This window comes from Nycticebus coucang, chromosome 10 (genome assembly GCF_027406575.1).
Source record: "Nycticebus coucang isolate mNycCou1 chromosome 10, mNycCou1.pri, whole genome shotgun sequence".
Lineage (NCBI taxonomy): Eukaryota > Metazoa > Chordata > Mammalia > Primates > Lorisidae > Nycticebus > Nycticebus coucang.
The window spans coordinates 122,672,269-122,679,444 of NC_069789.1; the positions used below are offsets into that span (position 1 = coordinate 122,672,269).

At 47.7% G+C, this 7,176-nt stretch overlaps 1 pseudogene; it reads left to right on the top strand.

Moving 5' to 3' along the window:
• Positions 1 to 366: 366 nt before the first annotated feature.
• LOC128595950 (keratin, type II cytoskeletal 8-like) lies at positions 367 to 1,994 on the top strand (annotated as a pseudogene).
• Positions 1,995 to 7,176: the final 5,182 nt, after the last annotated feature.

The following is a 7,176-nucleotide window of genomic DNA, read 5'->3' on the forward strand; positions in this document are numbered from 1 at the left end:
AAGCTTTTACCCCTGAGAGTTTCAATGAGGTATGAATTGTTAGAAGCACTTCGTAGGGTCCCTTCTATTTCTCTGTCAGTTGTCGTTTGGGTCTTATTCTTTCCAGGCTTTAAGCAACACCTGGTGCCAAGGTTTAAAGGGGTGGAAGGATGTCTCCAGCTGAGGTGAGAGCCCCAAAGAGGCAAACTCCTGTACAGTGGTTACTATTTGATTGTCTGTTTATAATTTAAATTCTTTCTGCAGGTCTGGCAATCCCAAAGCAGAGGCAGTCATAAGACTCTGGTTTAGGCCACCTAGAAGCAGCTTTTCGCTCCTTCTCGAATCTCTGTCTGGTTTAGTGTTCGTGCCTCCACTCCAGTCTTCATCATGTCCATCAGGGTTACCCAGAGGTCCTACAAGGTGTCCACCTCTGCACCACGGGCCTTCAGCAGCTGCTCATACAGCACTGGGCCTGGTGCCCGCATCAGCTCCTCAAGTTTCTCTCGGGTGGGCGGTGGCAGCTTCCGGAGTGGCCTGGGCACCTGCATGGGTCTGGGTGGAGGCTACACCAGAGCCAGAGGTATGGGGGGCATCACGGCCGTCACAGTGAACCAGAGCCTGCTGAGCCCACTCAACCTGGAGGTGGATCCCAACATTCAGGGCGTGGGCACCCAGGAGGAGGAGGTCAAGACCCCCAAGAACAAGTTTGCCTCCTTCCTCGACAAGGTGCACGTAAGATGCTGGAGACCAAGCGGAACCTCCCGCAGCAGCAGCAGAAGGCTCACAGCAACATGGACAGCATGTTTGAAAGTGACATCAACAGCCTTCAGTGACAGCTGGACACAAAGGGCCAGAAGCTGAAGCTGGAGGCAGAGGTTGACAACGTGCAGGAGCTGGTGGAGGACTTCAAGAGTAGAGGAGGACACCAACAAGGGTACAGAGATGGACAAGGAATTTGTCCTCATCAAGAAGGATGTGGGGCGGCGCCTGTGGCTCAGTGAGTAGGACGCCGGCCCCATATGCCGAGGGTGGCGGGTTCGGACCCAGCCCTGGCCAAACTGCAACAAAAAAAAAATAGCCGGGCGTTGTGGCGGGCGCCTGTAGTCCCAGCTGCTCGGGAGGCTGAGGCAAGGGAATAGCGTAAGCCCAAGAGTTAGAGGTTGCTGTGAGCCGTGTGACGCCACGGCACTCTACCCGAGGGCGGTACAGTGAGACTCTGTCGCTACAAAAAAAAAAAAAAAAAAGGATGTGGATGAAGTGTACACGAACAAGGTGGAGCTGGAGTCCTGCCTGGAAGGGCTGACTGACGACATCAACTTCCTCAGGCAGCTGTATGAAGAGCAGCCCCGTGAGCTGCAGTCCCAGATCTCCCACATGTCTGTGGTCCTGTCCATTGACAACAGTCACTCCTTGGACGTGGACAGCATCATCGCGAGGTCTGTGCTCAGTACGAGGAGATCGCCAACCACAGCTGGACCCAGAGCACTGGCCCAGACCAAGTACGAGGAGCTGCAGGTGCAGTCTGGGAAGCACCGGCGTGACCTGGGTGCACGAAGACAGAGGTCTCTGACATGAACTGGAACATTGGCCGACTCCAGGCTGAGATCAGAAGCTCTCAAAGGCCCCAGGGCTTCCCTGGAGGCCTCCATCCAGATGCCGAGCAGCGTGGGGAGCTGGCTGTTAAGGATGCCAACACCAAGCTGGCCCTGGACGTGGAGATCGCCACCTCCCGCAAGCTGCTGGAGGGCGAGGAGAGCCGGCTGGAGTCGGGGATGCAGAACATGAGTATCCACATGAAGACCACCAGTGGCTACTCAGGTGGCCTGAGCTCAGCCTACGGGGGCCTCACAAGCCCTGGCCTCAGCTATGGCCTGAGCTCCTTCCAGCCCAGCGTTGACTCTGGTGGGGGCTCCAGCTCCTTCAGCCACACCAGTGCCAGGGCTGTGGTTGCGAAGAAGATTGAGACCTGTGAAGCGAAGCTGGTGTCTGAGTCCTCTGATGTCCTGCCCAAGTGAGTGGTCACCGTGGCCCCTCCAGTTCACCCTCTCACACAGCTGCCACAGAGCCTGTGGGGGGAGGCAGCTGTGCCAGGGAGTACATGGAACAAGAGACCCACCTGAGGCCCAGCCCCATCCTTCAACCTACCCTTAGGGGGAGTTTACCACCGAGGGTACCCCCTCTTACCCATGCCCCCAATTAAAAACCAATTTGATTGCTTTTTCCAAAATAAAGCCTCAGCCGCATTGCCAATGGAAAAAAAAAATGTGCTTTAGTCTCTTAAAGGTATTTTGAGGTCCAGATCAGAGGGCTCTACATCTTTCTCTGTAAGGGCCTCATTAAGGGCTTTGCTGTTAGTCCAAAGTTTGGGATCTAAATGTGATAGAACCTTGGTTTTCCTGGGAACCCACGCAGTTGCCTTTTATTTCTGAGCACCTTAAGATTCACAATGATTTGCTTTCAGTCTAACATTAGGCTGTGGTTTCCTTGCTAATTTGGAATCCCAAATAAATAACCTGTCATTTGCAAATCTGTGCCGTTTTAGGTGACACTTTATTATAGCATGCGGCTAGATGATTTAGCACAGCCACTGTATCTGCAAGATCACAGTCAGGCCTGGCTATAAGTAAATCATCCACATATTGTAACTGCATCCCTTGATCCAATGGTAGATTCCACAAGTCTCTTGCCAAGTTCTCACTGAACCTGGCAGGGGTTTTTGAACACCATCCAGCAGCACCGTGATGTCACACTTGTCTCAGGATCTTGCCATTCAAATGTGAAAAGGAGTTGGGTTTCTTTTTCCAAAGGATAAAAAAAGCATTGTTTAAATCCAGTACAGAAATACCATTCATAGTCACCTGGTTTTGTTATCAGAAGTGTATATGGGTTTGGCATTCCACTGGAGGGTCTTGAACAATATCATTAATAGCATGTAGACCCTGCACAAATCTATACTCAGTAGTATGGGGCTTCTTGTAGGGGGAACAAAAGGGATGAATTAGTTTGTACTCTAGAAATACGTTCTATATTGTTTGGATTTCTTCCAGTGCTTTCTTTTTGAGGGGGTATTGTTTCTTATGAGGGTCTGAGGCGCCTTCTTTTAATAAAATAGTAATTGGCATGTCTGTTATTGCCGGTCTGGGATCCCATCAGCCTATAAGGCCTTACTCATATTTTGATAGACCTGGGGTGGGGGTGGGGGACAGAATTCGCTCCCTTTTCCCTATCTGTGAATAGACATTGAATCTTCCCTATCTGTGAATAGACATTGAAACTAGAGAGGATTTTCAGGCTGGACCTGTAGGTGGAGCAGTTGCTTCTCTGGAGAGGAGGTTACTTGGTCATTCAGCTTGCATAACAAATCTTCACCTAGGAGAGGTATTGGACAGTCCGGCATGGATAAGAAGCTGTGTCTCAGCTTTGGTTTTCCAGCTGGCACTCAAGAGGTTGAAGCCTGGGTCATTGCTGGGTCTGTCCAGTCACAACAAACAATGCCACTGTGTCTTCTCTAAGGGAATTAGTTTAGAGTTTAGGACAGAAAAGGTAGCTCCAGTGTCAATTAAAAAATCCACTCACTGAGTCTCCATTCACTGTCAATTCCCCCTGGGGCTCCTGTGGGGATAGTGGATTGGAGCCCTGGGTCCCCTCATCATCATCCAAGTCCCAGGCTCCAAAGACCATTTTCTTTCTTGGTGCTTTCCTGTTACCTGGAATCCTTTGCAACTTTGGACAGTGCTTTTTCTTTTCTTTTTTTTTTGTAGAGACAGAGTCTAACTTTATGGCCCTCGGTAAAGTGCCATGGCCTCACACAGCTCAGAGCAACCTCCAACTCCTGGGCTTAAGCGATTCTCTTGCCTCAGCCACCCGAGTAGCTGGGACTACAGGCGCCCGCCACAACGCCCAGCCATTTTGTGGTTGCAGTTTAGCGGAGGCCGGGTTTGAACCCACCACCCTCAGTATATGGGGCCGGCGCCTTACCGACTGAGCCACAGGCGCCGCCCAGGACAGTGCTTTTTCTAATGTCCTTCTTTGCAAAAAGCACACTGATTGTGCCTCCCCACAACCCCTGGGGGTAGGGGGCCTTTCCCGCCCTTTGTTTTTGACTGTCTCAAAGGACCCTTGGTTGGTGCAGCTGACCGAGCACACACAGGTTGCAGTTTCCATCCTTCGTTGGCATTATATACCTTAAAGCAGAATTTTTCAACCTTTTTTCATCTTACAGCACACTTGAACCTAGCCAAAAAAAAAAAAAAAAAAAAAATATATATATATATATATATATATAGTACTGTGCTTTGTGAACTTCTTTCAAAAATAATTTAATTAATAATCTTTAAAAAATTTTGCAGCAAACCTAAGATACTCTCACAGCACACCAGTGTGCTGCGGTGGTTGAAAATCACTGCCTTACAGGTTACACCAACCAGCTGTGAGGCATTCATACCAATTGCTCCTTCAATGTGCAGCAGCTGTCTCTTTATTCCTGGAGTGCTCTGCCCTATAAAAGCCGTGTTAATTAACCATGTGTGTGTTTTCAGGGGCTTCTGGATCCACTCTGTAGATTTCCAATATGCCTGATAGAGGCATTCCAAAAATTCAGGGGGATCCTCATTAGCTTTCTGCTTTCACTCTGAGACCCTGTTTAAACTCTTCTGTCTGGGACTGCAAACTAATACAGCCTCTTTGGGAAGAAGTACGGAGAATCCTCAAAGAACTCAAATTAGATCTTTCATTTGACCCTGCAATCCTACTACTAGGCATCTAGTCAGAAGAAAAAAAATCATTTAATCGTAAGGACATTTGCACTAGATTGTTTATTGCAACTCAATTTACAATCGCCCAGATGTGGAAACAACCTAAATGCCCACAACTCTGGAACGGATTAACAAATTGTGATATATATATATATATATATATATATATATATATATATATACCATGGAGTACTATTCAGCCATAAAAAAGGTGGACACTTCACATCTTTTGTATCAACCTGGATAGAGTTGAAACACATTCTTCTTAGTAAAGTATCACAAGAATGGAAAAGCAAATATCCAATGTACTCAATACTAATATGAAGTCAGTACACGATCTAATTCATGCCTACATAGGAGAAAAACTCAATTCAAGTTGGGGGAAGAGGGAACAAGGGGGTTGTTGGGGTGCTCCCGCTGAATGGGCACAATTTAAGGGTGTATGGCACAACTTTGGGGTGTGGGATATAACTACAAGAGGGACTCTACCTAATAAATTCAAATCTTGTGACTTGGTTGTTTATACCCTCACATTAACCTAAAATTAAAAAAAAACCCAAAACCCTTGGGTAGGCACTGCCCTCTGAAGGCCTGCTGGAATACACTTTCAGTAATGATTTATCATCACATTTTCTGTATCAACAATAGGATACTGGTTTGGCCCTGTCATCAGCATGGCAGCACTGGTGTCTGGGACTTTTTTTTTTTTTTTAGCTTTTTATTTTGAGACAAAGTCTCACTCTGTTGCCCCTGGTAGAGTGTTATAACCTCAAACTCTTGGGCTCCAGCAATCCTCTTTCCTCAGCTTCTGGATTAGCTGGGACTATAGATGCCAACCACAACGCCCAGCTAGATTTTTCTATTTTTAGTAGAGACAGGGTTTCATTCTTGCTCAGGCTGGTCTCAAACTCCTGAGCTCAAGCAATCCACCCACCTCGGCCTCCCAGAGGGCTAGGATTACAGGCATTGAGCCACCGCGTCCCACTGGGGTCTGGGGTTTGATTAGGATCCTTGCTATGGAGATTCTGTGGGCCCTCCTTGGCCTTGTCCATCAGTAGTCTACACTCATCTGCAGTAAGGTCTGTATGTCCACCCAAGTGGGTGGTGCATTGCAAAGATAGTTGTATAAAACTCTGTCATTCTCTGAGGGTCCTCTCTATAGGTTGAGTTTGAGTTTTTCCAATTCAGTAAATCCAAAGTTGGAAATGAGGTGTAAGACCAATAATACCCCGCCAGCTGTCCTTGTGCATTCAAATCTCCTATGGGGTACTGCTGTGGAGGAAAGTGCACTGTTATGGCTATGGGTACCCTCTGGCCAAATTGAGTTGCCTACCAGCCCTTGGAAGGGGAGACAATTCCTATTTCTGAGTCATAATCTGGAGGGGGTTAGGACTGGAGAATAAGCCTCAGCCTGCCCTCTCTGACCATAAGTCCTTCCTCCAGTGGTGGCAAACATGGGGGAGCTGAGGACAGGAGAGGAGGTTTGGAGAAGTTTGGATTGAAAGGATTCATGAGGTCCAATCAGGCTAACTCCTCCTAAGTCTTGTCATGTGGGATCTGGTTCCTCTCCCCGACTACAGGGAGAGGATTCCTTTGTATCACTAACTTTGTCCTAATTCCAGTTGTAAGATAATATAATAATTCAAGGTTCCATTCAATGGCCATTTGTCCTCATGCCCCAACATGTATGTTAGCCAAATGGTATTACAATAATACACCATTCCTTCTTTATGGATATAAGTTGACCATTTAGCTAACATTTTCCCCAAGGGACTTTCAGATGGAATAGAAATGGAGCCTCCCACATTGAAATAAAATTCACACATAACAAACACAGACACTACAGGGAATTCCTGACACACAGATGCCAAGGCCTACCAAATGGGAAGCATACACGAGAACCAAATTGTCTCAAATGAGAACCAACAATCCGAAAGGGACAAAGGAGAATTCCCCACTAGGTCCCTAGGCACTGCAAATGAGCTCTGAATCCAAACCAGTTTCTCTAGTCCCACTCAACCCCTAAGGGCAGGTGCCGTCAAACGACCAAACACTGCCTTGACACAGAGCAGGAAGGTCTGAAAACCTCCCAAAGGGGTGGAATCAGTGTCTTGGCATGCAACGCCAAGAAACTTACTCAGAAAAATTGCTGAGACTGTCAGAAAGATTCCCAGATCTGTTTCCTTTTCCTCAGCAAGTTTCAGGTTGGTTGGAGCTGCACCTAAATTAAGGAGTAAGAAGCAGGAGTTCCCAGGAGCTAAAACAGGCTCTGGCAGCTGCTAGGGCAGTCCCTCACATTTTTACCTCCAAAAGATATCCCTGTGTTCTCACAAGGTAGAGGGCGGAAGGCCAAGAGGTGGGAACTTCCCCCAAGCCCTTTTATAAGGGTACCTAATTCCATTCATGAGGCTGGAGCCTCCACAACTCAATCAATTCCCAAAGG